Source organism: Xenopus laevis, chromosome 4L (assembly GCF_017654675.1).
Source record: "Xenopus laevis strain J_2021 chromosome 4L, Xenopus_laevis_v10.1, whole genome shotgun sequence".
Lineage (NCBI taxonomy): Eukaryota > Metazoa > Chordata > Amphibia > Anura > Pipidae > Xenopus > Xenopus laevis.
Window position 1 is genome coordinate 5,948,581 of NC_054377.1, and position 18,062 is coordinate 5,966,642.

The following is an 18,062-nucleotide window of genomic DNA, read 5'->3' on the forward strand; positions in this document are numbered from 1 at the left end:
ATTTGATGCACAGTGCTAGGTGTTGATACTGTAGTTATTAGCATTATGGATTAGCAGTGCCACACATTATATAGGATTTATCATATACATTGAGGTCGGTAGGTTTATATATTTTTATTTCTACCTCTTGTCATTAGAAAAAAAGTGTAAATTCCAGACACATTTGTAAATGTGTTTAGAGTTGCTTTTGACTTGACCTAAATTCATTGCATAGTTTAAAAGTCCAAAGCCGTGCAGCTGCCTGTAAACATCTCAATATATTCTGAATACATTTTCCAGTTTATATTCTTCTATGTGCATTCGAATTTATACTTCCGAAGACACATATCCAGAATGTTCAAACACCTGCATAAATCTTGAGCCGCAGCAGTCTTTGGTGCTAAAATCAAATCTGAATATTGTGCCTTAGAACAGATTGGTATATTAAAATTATGAACCATGATTGACATGTTTTCATTAAAAAAAACATCTGTTTATTCAGCCAGGTATCCAGAGAATATCACAGTGATCTGTTAATAATATAATATTACATGTATTACACCCATGATATTTCCCATGGTCCATGACAGTGTGTTTTGTAGCTTTCAGGCATGAGAAGTCGTCCTGCTAATTGAAAGGATCATTAACATCTTAATATTTCATATTCTTTAAAAATAGAAATGAAAATCTCCTTGCCAAGCGTGATAAAAAAGTGTATAAAAAACGCCAGTGCATTAAACTGTGGAGCTCAGTGAGATTCGTACATTGTGCATTCCATTTGTCTTGTAATGACTTCATCATGCCATGTAATTTATTTACAAATCTTGTTGTACGAGCAAAGATATGAAAGGCATTCATTTGCCGCGGCCCAGTGCGTTACCAGGCTGTGTTCCACCTCGGGAGAAATCAACAAATTAACCAGTGTGACATCTGAAATCCAACTGGTGATCATTAAAAAAATATTTATATTTCTTCTAATTTCTGCACAAGTGACAGTAAGTGGATTGGAGTGTTATAATTATTCCAAATAAATGCTAACCAAACAATTTCCCATTGCGGAGTACTAGAGTCAATTAATGGGGCTTAAGTGCTGAAAATAAGAGAAGTATTGCAGGTGCCAACTGAAAACAGCAGGGAATCCTACCTGTAAATACTATCCGTAACTGTGGACATCATAAATTGACTGACAAATTCTGGGTAAAAAAGAAATTGAGTAGTGATGGGCGAATTTATTCGGCAGGCGCAAATTTGCGTGATTCGCTGCCGGCGAATAAATTCGCAAAAATTCGCTGCCGAAAGTTCGCCGGCGTCAAAAAATATTGTCGCCGGCGCCCCAAAAAAATGGACGACGCCGAGAAAAACAAGCGTCGGCGTCAAAAATGTGCGTCGGCGTCAAAAAACGGATTCAGGCTTCAAAAAACAGATGCCGGCGTCAAAAACGAGATTTGTTTGTTCTTACTCATTTTTTCTCTTGCATCTTTTTATGCCACTGAACATAGTCATGTCTAAAGCCTCTAATTTAATCTAATCTATGCATGGGATGTCTCCTAAAAAAAATTTGTAAGCATTTATGGAATGCATCCATAAGACTCCGTGAAGCTCCCATCTGATGTATATTTCTGGCTTTGATATTGTATTAATGCATTTTAAGGATCATTTACAAATGTGGCCACTTGAAAATGGACACAATGGAGAGCACATGATGATGCAATTCATTAATGCGGTCAAATACTTTCCTGTAATCCCAATTGTTTGCCAACATGTCCATCCAGCCTCTTCTGATGAATGGTCCACAACTGTGACCAGTAACGAAACTAGCCTGCTGCGGGCCACCCTCCAGAAGCGATCTTATTACCTGCTGCAGGTGATCCCTGATGGGGTGCGGGCCCTGATTCAATTACACCCCCTGCTCAACCGGGAGTTCCACCACTGACTGTGCCTACTGACACATGTGAACCCTAAAGGCCACCACCACTCTGGGCCTGGTGGTAACTTCAGGGTTTCAACAGCGGGTTGTGTGCAAACACTCTCTTGTTCTTCCAAATGGTTGCCAATATGTCCATCCTGCTTCTTCTTCTGAATGGTGCACAACTATGCCTACTCACCCATGTGAACCTAGAAGCCACCACCACTCTGGACCTGGTGGTAGCTCAAAGGTCGAAGGATATACAGGTCAGCACACACTCCTCCACTCCGTAGGTGCACGTTCCGATAGTGGCCACAATCCACTCAGTACAGCAAAAGTCTCGATAATGGACAGCACCTTTTTATGTGAATAAAAAGCCTTTATTGTTACATGGCTACGACCAACGATACACTAGATCTGTATCGTTGGTCGTAGCCATGTAACAATAAAGGCTTTTTATTCACATAAAAAGGTGCTGTCCATTATCGAGATTTTTGCGGTAGCTCAAAGGTTCCTACAATGGGTTGCTTCAATAGGAAAACTAGACTTACACCCAGTGAATTGCATACAAATGGCATCTTGAACTTGTTTAAGTGCATCTATTTTGAGTGAAGCTGCATTATGGGTAAAACATAGCAATCTGCATCTCTGTGTGTTTATAATACAGAGCAGCAAATCTTATCAACGAGAAAGATCACACTGCAGATATTTTTACATAAAGAACAGGAGCCAGTATATCAACTGTCTTCAGTTTGCTAAGGACCATTCTTAGGATTGTCCCCTATCATGTCTTGTACTTATCATTACCAATTACAGACTACAGGAAACATTACCAGGGAATGTAGAATTTTAAAATTTATTGGATTAACTGTTTCATCTAAATGTATTAGGACATATTACTATGAGACCAAATTAAAGAAGAAAAAAGATGTATAATCTCAAAATTTTGACCACCACTTGGGTGACTACATTGGTCACAGTTATACTAATCCCCATACCAAGTATGGGTAGCTTTAGAGTTGATGCAGTGGATGGAGTATGGGTTGGGGGTTCCACTTCCTCTCAAACTAGATCCTCAGAATAGAGTTCCCATTCAACTTTCTTTAAGCACATGTTTGCAAATTGTTCCTTTTTCTACTTCTGGAAGAATCTGCATGCAGTGACCTTCATAGTGAAGAACTGCTTTGAGAAACATAGGTTTTCATTCATCCAGGTCATGTTATTCAGTATCTAGTTGAGACACAATAAGTAAAAATGTAATTTTTGAACATTCCACTTCTCGGGGCAAATTTACTTAACTTCGAGGTTGCGCCAGCGTTGGCTTCGCGCACTTCGCCAGGCGAAGTTTTGTCAGGGTGGCGCTAATTCGCTAAAATCCAAGTTGCGCTCAGGGAGATGAAAGGTGGCGAAGTTGCGCTAGCGTTACTTTGTCAAGCAAGGCGAAATTATGCTAGTGATGCCTAATTTGCATACAGCGCCAAGTTAAAGTACAATGGACGTATATGTAGCGGCAAATACATTACACTACACAAGGCTGGGAAAGCTTCATAAAATAAAATAGAGTTGTTATTTTGCCCTACACATGTGCCCACTGTATAGTTTAGGTGCCATATGTTAGGAAATGTAGGGGGGAATGAGGGTGCCCTCAAAAAAATTTACGATATCTTCCAGCCTATCACCCTTAAAAAAGTACCGTATATACTCAAGTATAAGCCGAGTTTTTCAGCATCCAAAATGTGCTGAGAAAGTCTACCTCGGCTTATACTCAGGTCAGTGGGCAGTAGCTGAGATTGCAGTCACTTTTAATCATTCCTATACCAACAGTTCACTTGGGGAGAGACTGCAATATCACACAGCGCCCTCTGTTGGTTATATGAAAGAATAACAGTGACTGCAATATCACACATCGCCCTCTGTTGGTTATATGAAAGATTAACAGTGACTGCAATTTCACACAGCGCCCTCTGTTGGTTATATGAAGGATTAACAGTGATGGCAATATCACACAGCACCCTCTGTACATGGTAGTGGGACAGTGGGACAATGCACACAGTAATCCGTTTGGCAATTCCCTGATTTCAACTTTGCAAAGAAGTCCGGTTGATCGCTGGGGGGGTCTCTTTGGCAGAATGTGCACTGCTAGGAGACAGGGATGTAGTTGTGTCTAGGCTTATACTAGAGTCAATAAGTTTTCCCAGTTTTCGTAGGTAAAATTAGGTACCTCGGCTTATACTCGAGTATATACGGTAAAAGACGCCAACGTTTTTTGGAAGCAATCCCAATCTACTCTATTGCACTTCGCCTGGTTTGAGGTGGCGACGGCAAGTCTGGAGACCACTCAAGTGAGTAGGGAAAGGTTTTAAAGATTATTCAGCAGGTCCACCTTCGACTTATTATCACTCTAGAAACTGCTTTGAGAAATGCAATATTCTTTTTATCAGGTGTGACCTTGTCAGTTCCTATATATCGTTCATTCTACCGCATATTTTTTTGCTGCAGATATTTCGATTCCTGGCCGGCTTTCATTCACAAAATATGTTTTATCAATGCCTTTGTCTTGCTCTTTTCTATCTGATTTCACAAAAAGGCAGATCTGACATGCATTTCTATGGCAAAGCCTGCCTAAGACATGCATTCATTGTGAACAAAAGCCTGCTGTTCTTCTGTGCGCCGCACTAAATGGTGCCCTTTATTAATGTAAAATAGTAAAGAGAAATCCAATTTAAGAACTGAGAAGTGTCCCTGCATTGTAACAAGCTATGTGGTAATTTCAAGCAGGGATACATTGTAATCTGAAATACAATGATTGTATTTACACTAGAATGGAATGTTCCCTTTGACAAACAGCCCCTTAATACCACTTTCATTAAGCCAATTTCAATACATTAATTTAGACATTCTGGGAGGAAAGTAAATACGAAACAATCCATTTCTATTTAACAGGACTCCATTAGCAGTCTCCCAACGGGCAACTGGACAGCCCAAAACAGCTGGTCTGAACCTGATTTCTTTCCATCTTTATTATAGGAAACTATTTGCAGAGGTAAAAACACAGTTTTTAATAAAAACCCCATGAACCTCAATGATATTCTATTCATAGAAAATTGAAAATAATATACACAGATTTCTAATGCACTTCCAGAAAATGGCTTGACTTGGTATGAATTGAAGTAAAATACTTGTATTTATGTTGCTCATGGCTTGACTTGTGTTATTTCTCATTTAAAGCCATTATCTATCTTGCTGTATATAGGATATACCTGATTTTTGATGTTTGACACATGGTAGCTGGACTCTTTCTGTCGACTAGTTATGTCATGGAATGCCTTCTTGGATATATACTACTGTCTATCACTATGCATGGGAAAAGAAACCCTTGAAAGGTAAAAGGACACACTTTAAAATCTTCACAAATACAATAATGAGTAACGGTCTACAGAAAAGACACTTGCAAAGTGACGTTATATATATATATATATATATACAAATAAAAAATTAAGTTTCAAGATACTTGGTTGCCCATTTACTTAGTTCGAGTGAAGGAATAGAATAAAAAAAACTTCAAATTTTGAATGTTTTTTTTAGCTACTTCGACCATCGAATTGGCTACTTCGAACTTCGACTACAACTTCGAATCAAACGATTCGGACTAAAAATCGTTCAAATATTCGACCATTCAATAGTCGAAGTACTGTCTCTTTAAAAAAAAAATCTACCCCCTACTTCGCCACCTAAAACCTACCGAGGTGCAATGTTAGCCTATGGGGAAGGTACTCATAGGCTTTCTAACAATTTTTAGGTCGAAGAAAAATCGTTCGATCGATGGATTAAAATCCTTCGAATCGAACGATCAAAATATTTGCGCTAAATCCTTCGACTTCGATATTCGAAGTCGAAGGATTTACATTCGGCAGTCGCATATCGAGGGTTAATTAACCCTCGATTTTCGACCATATGTAAATCTGCCCTTAAATCACCTAGTGATGGAAGGAGCACCACCCTGAACCTTCAGCTGAGGGAGCAGATCGAAACGATATTATAGTAGAGCAGGCACTCAAAGAGCAAGATCTACCTCCATATGTACCAAATAAATTATAATTTTTTTTCTACACATCTTTGTGATCTGCTCTTTGAGTGATATCTCTAACATGACCAAATGCTGGAAGGAAAACATGGCTCAATCCAAAATGACCCAAAAAATGTGATCTAAAGGAAGCAATGTACAAGATTTTTTTCCCTTGAGCAATAATCTGTCACAGCAATAATGTGTTAAAATATTCTTTTGAAAACAAAAGCTTGGATTTCACTTTAAGAGACATACTATTATAGGCTATGTATATGCTAATAACCATCAGAGTTTAATATGTGTCATGGAAAATTATTATTTTTTATTTTGTTTTACAAAGGGCATCAGTTAATAGTTTTCCTCCAACAGAATATTGCAATGAAGTCTCTTTTTCAAAAGAGCAAACAGATTTGTTTTTACCTTTTGAAATCTGATGTTGGGCTATACATGCTGTTAGTTTCCCAGATGCCCTCAGTCATTTGACTTATGCTCTGATAAACTTTAGTCACTTTTACTGCTGCACTGCAAGTTGGAGTTATATCACACACCTACCCTTCCCCTTCCCTCCCAGCATCAAATCAGTAAAACAATGATGACAGCTCCCTGATACCTACATTGTTAAAATGCTCTCATGCTCCGACTAGTGGAAGATATAAGAACGGTACTCAACAGTAAAAATCCAAGTCCAGCTAACCCAAGTTTCAACTTCTTCAGTTACATTGAGTAGGACAAACAGTAGCTGAAAACAGTGCTCTTTCTGAAAGCACCAGGCACAATGACCTGTGATGGCTACCTATGCACCAATATTACAACAAAGAAAATACATTTATTAGATCAAGAATAATATTTTAAAGTTTAGTTGCAATGTATACAGTGTCATTTATTCATAAAAACTATACAATAAAAATCATGACAGAATCCCTTTAAGAAATATTAATCAAATGAATACCTGGGATATCCTGAAAAATAATTTTGGATACCAAGTATCAGTCTATAGGTTATAGATTTTTCAGAAGTTTTAGTTAGCCCATGGATTCAAGTGAAGTCGTCCATGGGCAAGAAAAATGCTAAAATGCCTAAAAATGCTAATAACAATTTATTAAGAAAATATGCTAAACATAGCCAGGCATATTTCAAATGAGGCTTAGAACCAAACAATTTTAATCAGATCCAATGTCTCTTATGCCAGTGCAATTTTTAGAAGCTTCATTCTTCATTTCTATGTTTAGATTCAGAATGTCAGGCCAAATCCACAATCTATTATTTCATCTCCATGACAACTTTCTTTGCAGCATCAAAGCTAGGAGGTGACCATCTCCTTCTGTACTCACTGTTTAATCACCACTTAGTACCAAATGAGCAGCTTTCAGAATTTTGTTTTGTTGGTAAAGAGTGATTATCTTTCACTGAGTAAAACTTACCCTCTAGTTACCCTTTACAATCCTTAACTATCATTTCCTATCATAAAGGAAATGCCTGGTATCAACCAATTAGAGAGAATTTAACTAATATAGTTTAATATAAGGGAGGAAGTTATAGCAAAACCTTCTAAAACCCTTCCAATATTTTTCTTTACAGCTCTGCTTGCTCTATCCATGAACTACTAGTGTAACTTATGGAACCTACAGAGGGAGCCATGGATAACTTTTGTGCAAAATGATTCCTAATATTCTAACTAGGGATGCACGGAATCCAGGATTTGGTTCGGGATTCGGCCAGGATTCGGCCAGGATTCGGCCTTTTTCAGCAGGAATCGGATTTGCCTGAATCCTCCTGCCCAGCCTAACATAATCCAAATCCTAATTTGCATATGCAAATTAGGGGCGTGGAGGGAAATTGAGTGACTTTTTGTCAAAAAACAAGGAAGTAAATTGTTTTCCCCTTCCTACCCTGAATTTGCATATGCAAATTAGGGTTCGGATTTGGTTCGGTATTTGGCCGAATCTTTGGCGAAGGATTTGGGGGTTCGGCCGAATCCAAATTAGTGGATTCGGTGCATCCCTAATTCTAACAAACCCACACTGTTACTTAAATGGGATCTAAATATGCAAAAAAAATAACACAAATAATGACGCATCAACAATTTTAAAGGTTCTGCTTTGAGTGAAGTAGTGCATCGAAGTACTCAGCTGTAATTACCAGCCAAGCTAAAATAAAGCTCTGATACAATTCAGTGATGTCTGAAGGTTCAGCATCTGCTAAGTTATACAACACAAGGTTTTTGTGCAACTACATGAAGCTTAAAATTCAGTGACTACAACAGTAGTAATCAAGGCAAAAGCTACTTTGGGGGTGCAGTTAGTTGTACTTCAGTTACAACCAATGAATATAGTCATTAGTGATTTGCCGGTCAGGAAAAACTCAACCAACACCCAACCCTAACCCTCAAAACCTTAACCCACGCCCTAACATGCAAAATGCTGCCATTGTAGGACCTGCACTAAACCAATATTCACATTTTATCCCTCCGTATGATAATTCCATGCTTGCCTCTGGTGTATGCCTTCCAGTCTGACCCACACCCAATCCTAACCAGCAATGGCTGGTGGTCAACCAGTGGGTCACCACAGGTTTTGGGTCAACTTGCACATCACTAATCATCATGGTTGGCATCATCTTCTAGAGGGGTACTATGGAAATGTAATAATTACACAAACAGGTCCTACAGGCTTCCCTCTGACTCCTTCTAGTTTCTTTCTAATTCATAAATTCTTCCATGGTATTATAATTAAACTTGCAGAGTATTTATTTCTCCTCTTGTGGTTCTCATGAATGATGGACAAGACTTTCAACCATGATGTTGGCTACATATGAAACAGTATATGGGAGATAAGACTCCTGAAGAGAGCAAATGAGATGCAAAGGAGAATGCAAATTATTAGAGAACAAAGCTTTTTGATATGGAGATGTACATAGAGATCTAGGATATGGATTATTAAGGAGAGGAAGGTGATCATGTAGCTGCATATTAATCAACATTTAACAGAGAATACATACAGCTACAGTATAAGACACTGAGATGCATACAAGTCCGAAGAAGGGCAAGATCAAACAATCTGATAAAAAGTCTAAACTAATTATACCGAAGGGATACGAGAGGTATTTCAAAAACAATGTCTAGCTTCATTGCTTTGTTTAACAGGACACTGTTGCATTTTTTAAGAGATGTAAGTTTCATATTTAATTTAACAAGGAGTCAATACATAAATTAGAACACCAATTAAAACACCCTTTCATTTGGATCAGGAAAACAATATTTATTAAAATCCGGGATTGCATTTTTTCCCCGAATGGAAATAAATTGCTAATCCAACATGTTTTTCTGGGAAGATCCCCATTGTTGGTATTTTTTTTTCCTTAACATTCAGCCACAAGAACATAATTTAGGTTGTGCGCTGATGTTGGGAATCAGTCCTGGCTTGCAGTTTGTATTCCAAGTCATCCTACAGGTCTTCCACTGGGTTAATCCATGCAGGCCACTCCCAAATCAACAAACCCATTCCTTAGGAAACAAAGTTTGGGTCGGATTCAATTCAGTGAGTAAAAGGTTTATCAAGTGAAAACTCATGGACGACATTCAATTCCAGATGTAATTCAATTCAAAAAAACTTTTCTCACTGTCACTTGAAAACTCTATTTAAGTCTATGGGAAAGAACTGGAACTGGATTTGGAGAAAAGTTTTTTCTCCTCTAATTGAATCTCATCCATGAGTTTTCACATAAGAGATACATTTTTCCTCACCTTTGTGTAGTAGTGTACTGAATTAGGAAACATTCTTCACAATTGTTGCCACAAAATAGGAAGCACAAAATTGTCAGCAACGTGACTACACAGTGTAGCCTTTAGGTTTGTTTTAAATGGAACCAGGGTCCCATAACCAACCCATTCAACAGTCAAGACCATATTATTCATCCACCATATTTTACATGGATGTATCGTTCTCCTTGCATTTGCCAAACCCAGACTTTTCTATCAGGCAGATGTGATATGTCATGAATCACTCCTGAGGCCCAATTTCCACTGCACCAGAGGTTAATGGAAGTGACTTTTCTTCTCCATTAGATACCTGGCATTGCACATGTTGATGTTAGCTTTGTTTACCAATAAAAACCCAACGCTTCCTACAAATACTTCTTGTCCTCAAACTGAGTGCAAATCGTTCTGGATGCAGTGTCCTCATACTCAGTGATGGGCGAATTTATTCTCCAGGTGCAAATTCACAGCGAATTTACGTGTTTCATCGCCAGCGAATAAATTTGCCGCAAAAATTCGCTGGCATTCGTCTGAAACATTTTGATGCCGGCGATGATTAACGCATGCCCAATCACTTTAATGGATGCTGGCTTCAACTTTGATGACGTCGCCCACTTTGACACCAGCATCAAAATCTGCATTTCGCTATTTTTTTGCTAGTTTTACAAATTTGCAAAATTCGTGGCAAAGCAAAAATCAACAAATTCTCCCATCACTACTCATACTTTTAGATAAAATTGTGTTCAGGTAATTTTGCCCAATACTGCTCCATATATGAAAACATTCTGTATATCTAAGGCTTGAAGGCGAAAAGGATCTTGTCATTTTCAAAATTCAGGCCAATCCTGAATGCCTGGATAGTTATGGATATATTATAGAGCATTTGTCTGATTCTGATTTAAAATTCTGTATACACATCAACTCAAGCAAAAACATTTGAATTTTTTTTTGATTTTTACATTTTTCTCCAACAAAAAACAGAATTGTTTTATTTCAAAAACCTCATGTCTACCATTTCACTATAATTAGAAAAGAACTAAATAATACACCTTTTCAAAACACTTCTTTGGTCTAACCAAAAACCTTCAACATAACATATTTTTATTGCCATGAACTGTTCTTCTGACTCATGATTTACATACTGAATCTATCTGAAAGAGTAAAAGCTCTTCTTTCTATCACCTGTCACTTTGCGTATTAGTGATCTTAACAAATGTCTGGCAAGGTGCATTTTTAAGTGAAATTCCCAATTAAGATGCTGCATTAAAACTATCGGAAGTAACAAAGCTCAGCACCTCAAAGTGCTAGAACTTTGCCAATTGTATGCAATTTGCACATCAAAGGATCCATTAGTCATGGGTGAATAAAGCTTCTCATTGTTGAGTTAAATATAAAGAAATGACCACATTCAAGTGAATATTTTTTTTATTAATTCATTCTGGAAATGTGTCTTCAAGCAGGAGCCAGTCAGTATAAATCTTTGGACTTTGTCAACTAAATTATAGCAATCCACCTGTTTGAGGGATGACTCAATAAGTCCTTTAGCAGACAGAATTCCCTTGATGAAGAGAACTCTACACATTCAAGTAGGCTGTACACTTAATTTATTTTCTGAAACAAATTGTAAAATGCAAGGACAAGATTAATTTACGAACAAAACTGCAAGTACAAATCAATGTCATTGTTGCGCTTATGGAGGTATTTGGGTCCAAGCACATGTGTTGCACTTTTGTATATGTTTGAAAACACCAATGTAATTGACTGGCCTCTTCTAATGAGTGGTGTGATAGTAGGCCTATTGACAATCTTGGAACTAAAGAAAAAACAGGGCACCATAATATAACTTATAGTTGAGAAAGTTGTAAGGTGATTGTCACGGCCGACACCCAATATCAGAATATCAGGTGCCAGGTACCCTGGTCTCGGCTCGGCTTCACCAGTAGTGTGACCACCGTTGGGCTTCGGGAGGAGCCCTCAGCTTACTTGGGTGCCACCTGGACTTAACGAGGGGTACAAGGCAAGATGTTCTGGCTAGCAGAGGGGCACGGCAGGTAGCAGAGTCTTTTGGGCCGAGGGTCACGGTACAAAACAGGAAACAGAATCGTAATCAGTTCAGGCCGGGTCGGGGCAGGCGGAAGTCAATCGTAATCAGGCAGGCCAAGGTCAAAACCGGGTAATCAAACAGACAGGATGGTTCAGCAGAAGGATAGTCGATATTCAGCAAGGGTCGGATATAGAAGTCCGGACAATCGTAAAGCCAGGCAGGGGTCAAAACCAGAATCAGAAATCAGAATCAGAATCACAAACAAAGCACCAGGAACAAGATCCTATCACGGGCAAGGTCTCACAGCCCTAATGAGCCTTTTATACTATTCAAATTTGGCAGGATGGTTCAGCAGAAGGATAGTCGATATTCAGCAAGGGTCGGATATAGAAGTCCGGACAATCGTAAAGCCAGGCAGGGGTCAAAACCAGAATCAGAAATCAGAATCACAATCACAAACAAAGCACCAGGAACAAGATCCTATCACGGGCAAGGTCTCACAGCCCTAATGAGCCTTTTATACTATTCAAATTTGGCGCCATTGCGTGCTGGCGTCATCACGCCAGCGCGCCTGTGCCTTTAAACGCGCGCGTCCTTAAGCTTCCAAGATGGCGCCAGACACGGAGCGGCGCGGCGGGCATCCCCGCCGATGGCATGGCGGGCGTCCCCGCCGCACCACTGGACCACCAGGGCAAGTAATATTTACTACAGTGATTCAGGTGCTCCAGCCCTCAGCTTACGTCAGCAGACAAACTATGATAATACAGGAAAAAATAGGCATTGGGCACGCTGAAGTTCCACAAACACACCATAAAAAAATTGAAAGATTGTATAAACCGTTTCCATCCTATAATAGGCTTTCTTGAAACAACCATGTAGCACGTACGGCTTCCTAAATTCAGTGCAAGTGCTAAGCTCCCAGACCAGGCTCAATCTTCTGCCTGTAGCAGCCACCTTTGGTCTCGGGAGGAGCCCTCAGCTACTCCTATGCTACCAGGTCTTAACTTGAGAGGAGCAAAGCAAGCGTTCTGAACTAGCAAAAGGGCACGTTCATTACCAAGGTTTAGGACGGAAGGCAACAACAGGTTAAGGAGTAGACGATAAAGCGTGGGAGGCAGGCAGGTAGGTCAGTATAGGCAGAGTTCAGAATAGTCAGGAAGGCCAAAAGTTGGGATCTGGCAGAGTATAGCAGAATCAGACAGGTAGGGATCAAAACCAGAGAATTCACAGACAAAATCACATCCAGGAACTAATCAAATTAGACCTAACAATGGGCAATGATTTTAGGCTCCAAGCCCCTGTAAATATAAGAATTTTTGCCCCAAAGACGTGATTCACACGCACGATGCCTAAAATCCATAAGTGCATGCTGCATGTGCCATAGGAGATTGGCACTTAGGAAAAATTGAATGCCTGCGGTGGGCGTCCTCATCGAGAGCATGGCAGGCGACCCCGCCATCCCACTAGACCACCAGGGTGAGTCTTTATACCATGACCTTAAATGTGGTTATAAATCCAAGTCCTCATAGCAGGCTGTGTCGATAGGCGTAGTGCCAAAAGAATCAACAGCTAATGTAGTTTTACTGGCCAGAGTCATAATTTGTTCAATCCACATTCTGAAACTTGCATTCGATTTTGACATGAATAAGCAATTGCATTAATTCTGATGCATCTGGTGCCGTTGTGACTCACAACTACAATGGAATTGGGAGAAAAACACTGAATCAACGAACATTTATGTCACACTGTGTCACATTGCATTGTGTTTGTAAATGTCCCTTAAATTAGGTTTTTACAAGGTATTATGCAGTTATGGAATCTATTGATGAGTGAAGCTGGACAATTCAGAAGACAGCCAAATATTTCCAAAGTCTCACCAAATGCACTGGAGTCATCAGCACTAGTCATCAGCATTATGGACCACATTCAATTCAGTGAGAAAAGTCAGGGACGACATTCAATTTGAGATGCAATTCAATTCCAAAAAACTTAGATCAATATTTATCAGGTGAAAACTCTATTGAAGTTTATGGGAAAAAAATGGATTTGGACAAATGTGTTTTCTCCTTAAATTGAATCTTGTCCATGACTTTTCACATGATAAACCATGAGATAACTTTTTTGCACCAAATTGAATCTGGCCCTATATCTGATATAAAAAATTAAATTTTTTCCAGCAAAACAAAACACCTAGGGGCACATTTACTAAGGGTCGAATTTCGAAGTGGTAAAAAGTAGAAATTCAACCATCGAATTGTAAAAATTCAATAGTCTCATTTTTTTGGATTAAATTAAGCAGTTTTCCATCTAATTCAAATTGTTCGATCGAACTTAGAAATCGCTCGAATCGAACGTTTCGAACAATTTAATCGATCGAACGATTTTTTTTAAAAAAACCTTTGACTTCTAAAAACTTAGCCAAATACTGGCTATAGGTTCTAGGAGGTCCCCATAGGCTAACATAGCAATTCGGCAGGTTTAAGGTGCCAAAGTGTGGAAGTCAATGTTATTTAAAGAGACAGTACTTCGATTTTCGAATGGTCGAATATTCAACGTTTTTTCAAATCAAATCGAATTTTGGCCTATTTGATGGTCGATTTACCCTAAAATTACCTTAAAATTCGACTTTTTGAATTCAAAAATTCACTTCGATCCTTAGTAAATGGGCCCCTTAGTGAAATTTCAATAATGACATTGGTGCATTTTCTGTGTTATCTCATGTTTTTTTTCATATGAAAACTCATGGAGGAGATTCAATTTGAGGAGAAAAACCTTTTCTCCTAATTCACACTTCCAGTTTTTTTCCCATAGACTTCAATAGAGTATTCACATGATAAACAGTGAGATATATTTTTCTGAATTGAAATGCATCCCATTTTAAATCTCATCCATGAGTTTTTACATAATAAACCTTTGCCTCACTCTACTGAATCTGGCCCAAAGTGTTTTTCCATAATTTGGATTGTCATGCCTTAAGGCTACTAAAAACATTTTAACATTAAGCGGGTTATTTAATGAAATCCGATTTTATCTCATTATATTGATAAAAAACATGACCAAACGCCCATCTCCGGTTTTAAATCATTTAATTAATTAATTGGATTGAGGAAAAAAAAACAGATTAAGTCAAGCAAAAAAACAGAATAGTCTACTTTTTTGGGACTTGTTTCCCGAAATGCAAATTTTTGGGGTTTTTTTGCCCAAATACACTGAGTTTTTCTGATTTTAGGGCAAAACCCAGTGCAAACCATGATAACTTTAAATTGAGATTGGTGTCTCTCCCATTGACTTATAAGGACCTCCACAAGTATGAGATGGTGGATTTTAAGATTTGGACTTTTTTGCAGCATCTTTGAACGCAAAGATACTGCCGGATATGAAAGTCTTACATTGCAAAGTACAAGTCAATGTTCCATGAATACCCTAAAATGCAAATTACTCTTGTTGTGTTTCCTCCATATCATATTTCTGAAGACCAGCTATAGGACATGAAGTATTTAAGTGATCTGCAACTGGATTCAGAATAACATAGAGAGAGGATAGCACAAACCATGTTTAAGACTTGTGCTCATTCCAAGGTATAGAGGACAGTCACAAAGTTCTCATGTGCTCTTACAGAAGAGATTACATCAGTGAGTCATGGTCAGAGGAGCACAGTTTCATAGTTTCATATGAAGCACACAGACAGGATTGTGATTGGTTAGCTTGTATGCATGTTTAATCATGAATAGGAAGTGAGGATTTTCTTTCATAGGAACACAATTGCAACAATCCAAAAAATAAAAATAAACGAACGCAATTGAAAAATGTTAAATTTCAATTTTTGTGCCTTTAGTCCCTCTAACTTAAGGTATCTATCATTAAGTATGAATAGTATTAGGAACTTTGAAACTAATTTGATACTTAAAATGGATGATTTCATATGTTCATGTTCAAAAATGAAGTTACTTAAATGTCTTCATTTTACCCTATACAATACATTAGACAGGAAAATTGTCCCGAATGATCTGTCATTTGCCTGGACATCCTGGTGAGAATGAAAGATAATTGTATGATGTACAGATTATATCCACTCTATTCACAGAAAAAAAGAGGCTGTAGTGAGTGGTGACAGGGCTAAAGTGAAATAACCAATTATTTAAAGAAAGGTAATGTAAAGAAAAGTAATGAGTAGACGATGAAGCGTGGGAGGCAGGCCATTTTGTGGAATAGACACTATTGAAAAGGAACATTTTTGTATTTTATGATGGCTTCATAGGAGCTGACTTATAATTGCTAGGTGCAGCTGAAATTACAAGAATGGTTACACTATTGCACCCCGTAAAAACTCAAAACAAATCATCTTGCACCTGCTTGCTTTGTCCTTACCATCCCCTTGGTGCAAGTAAGAGACCGGTAGGACCAGGAGGAAACCATGGATACATCATGAATACAGTGCTGATAAATGTAGACGGAGTAGAATGGGGCAATCCATGGCAGATGGACACCCAGTAAGATGTAAATGCATGGTCATTGCTGTAGGAAGAAGGCACACTCAAAGCATTGCGATGAATACAGGAACGCTTTGTTGGCAGTTTCTTGCAGGTCTGTAAACGGCGACATGCTCCCAAACATTGGCAATTGCTAGTGCTGAATCATCAGATACTGGTAGAATTCTATTGTTTCTTCCTGTATATCTGATGATTCAGCTCTACATTTGTGTGTTGAAACAAATGATCTTTCTTGAAAAGATCTTTTCCAAGAAAGATCGTAATTGTTACGTCTATGGCCCCCATTATCCTTTAACCTACACCGAAACGCTTAATTTCCCGAACTGGCGCACAAATGCCTTAGGGGCTCCCTTATCTAATCACTTCTCAACTGGACAACAGGCTGCCCTTTCTCACTAGCCTACAGTAACTATCTTTCGCTCCAAGGGGCAAATTCACTAAGAGCCGAAGTTGCGCCTTCGGCAGCTTCACCACACTTTGCCACACTTTGCCACACTTCACCACACTTTGCCAGGCGTAGTTTCACCAGCGCTACGCAAATACAATAAAATGTGAAGTTGCGCTCAGGGAGGCGAACGATAGCGAAGTTGCGCTAGAGTTAATTCGTCAAGCAAAGCTAAGTTACACTAGCGATGCCTAATTTGAATGCGGCGCCAAGTTAAAGTACAATGGACATATGTGTAGGACCAAATACATTACACTACACAAGCCTGGAAAAACTTCATAAAATAAAATAGATGTTATTTTGCCCTATACATGTGCCCACTGTATAGTTTAGGTGCCATATGTTAGGAAATGTAGGGGGGAAGGAGGGTACCCCCCAAAAAAATGTATGATCTTTTTCAGCCTATCACCCTTAAAAAAGGAAAAGACGCCAGCGTTTTTTGGGACTTTTTTTGAAGCAAGCCCTAGTTACTCTATTGCACTTCGCCTGGTCTGAGGTGATGAAGGCAAGTCTGGCGCAAGAGGTAACGTTCAGTAAAATGCGCAAGTGAATTAGCGTAGTTACGTCCCTTTCACCATAGCACAACTTCGCCTGGCGTAAGGGTGCAAAGTAGCGCTAGAGTAGGTCCACTTCGCTAGCGAATTTACGCCAGCACCCGTTAGGAAATCGGCAAAGTAACAAAATTACGTCACACTGGCGAATTTGCGCTAGCGTTAGGTGCTTCGTGCTTTAGTGAATTTGCCCCCCAGAGTGGACAATTTACCAAGAAGTATCTTTAGTTTTAAATAGGTGCAAGTTGCTGGGTTCACTGTTCATTAAGATGAAATTAATTAGGCACATGCAATTAAGATGGAAGTCTTGAAAATACTGCATTATGGGTAAACAAATACAACTCATGGCTGCATCTTGCACACTGCACATGTTTCATAAATGAGCTATTTTCAGAGACTGGATCATTCTTTTCTAAAGCTAATTGTATTTATTTATAACAGAGAGCAAATAACATATCGGTAATATCTGCTTAGTTATAATTACCAGCATTTGTTTTCAAAGGATTATACAATGTAAGATGTACATATAAGATTTCTTCCTCCCCTTTTGATTCTCAGTGGTAAATGCTTCATTCTATTACATTTTTTTCAAATGAAGCAGAAATAGGGCACTAATTGATTCAGCCTGCCAGCACTTTGCTATTAATAAGGTTGAGCTTCCCAGGGTGCCGTTTATTGATACTTTCAAATTTTGCTTTGATTTGTGGGGGGAAAAAGCACACACACACAAATATTGCCTCATTATTCTCTGTACTTTTCATTCTTCAGATGTAGCAAGGTTTATTTGTGCCTTAAGTGCTTTTGAAGGCAGATTGAGCTTCAATAGC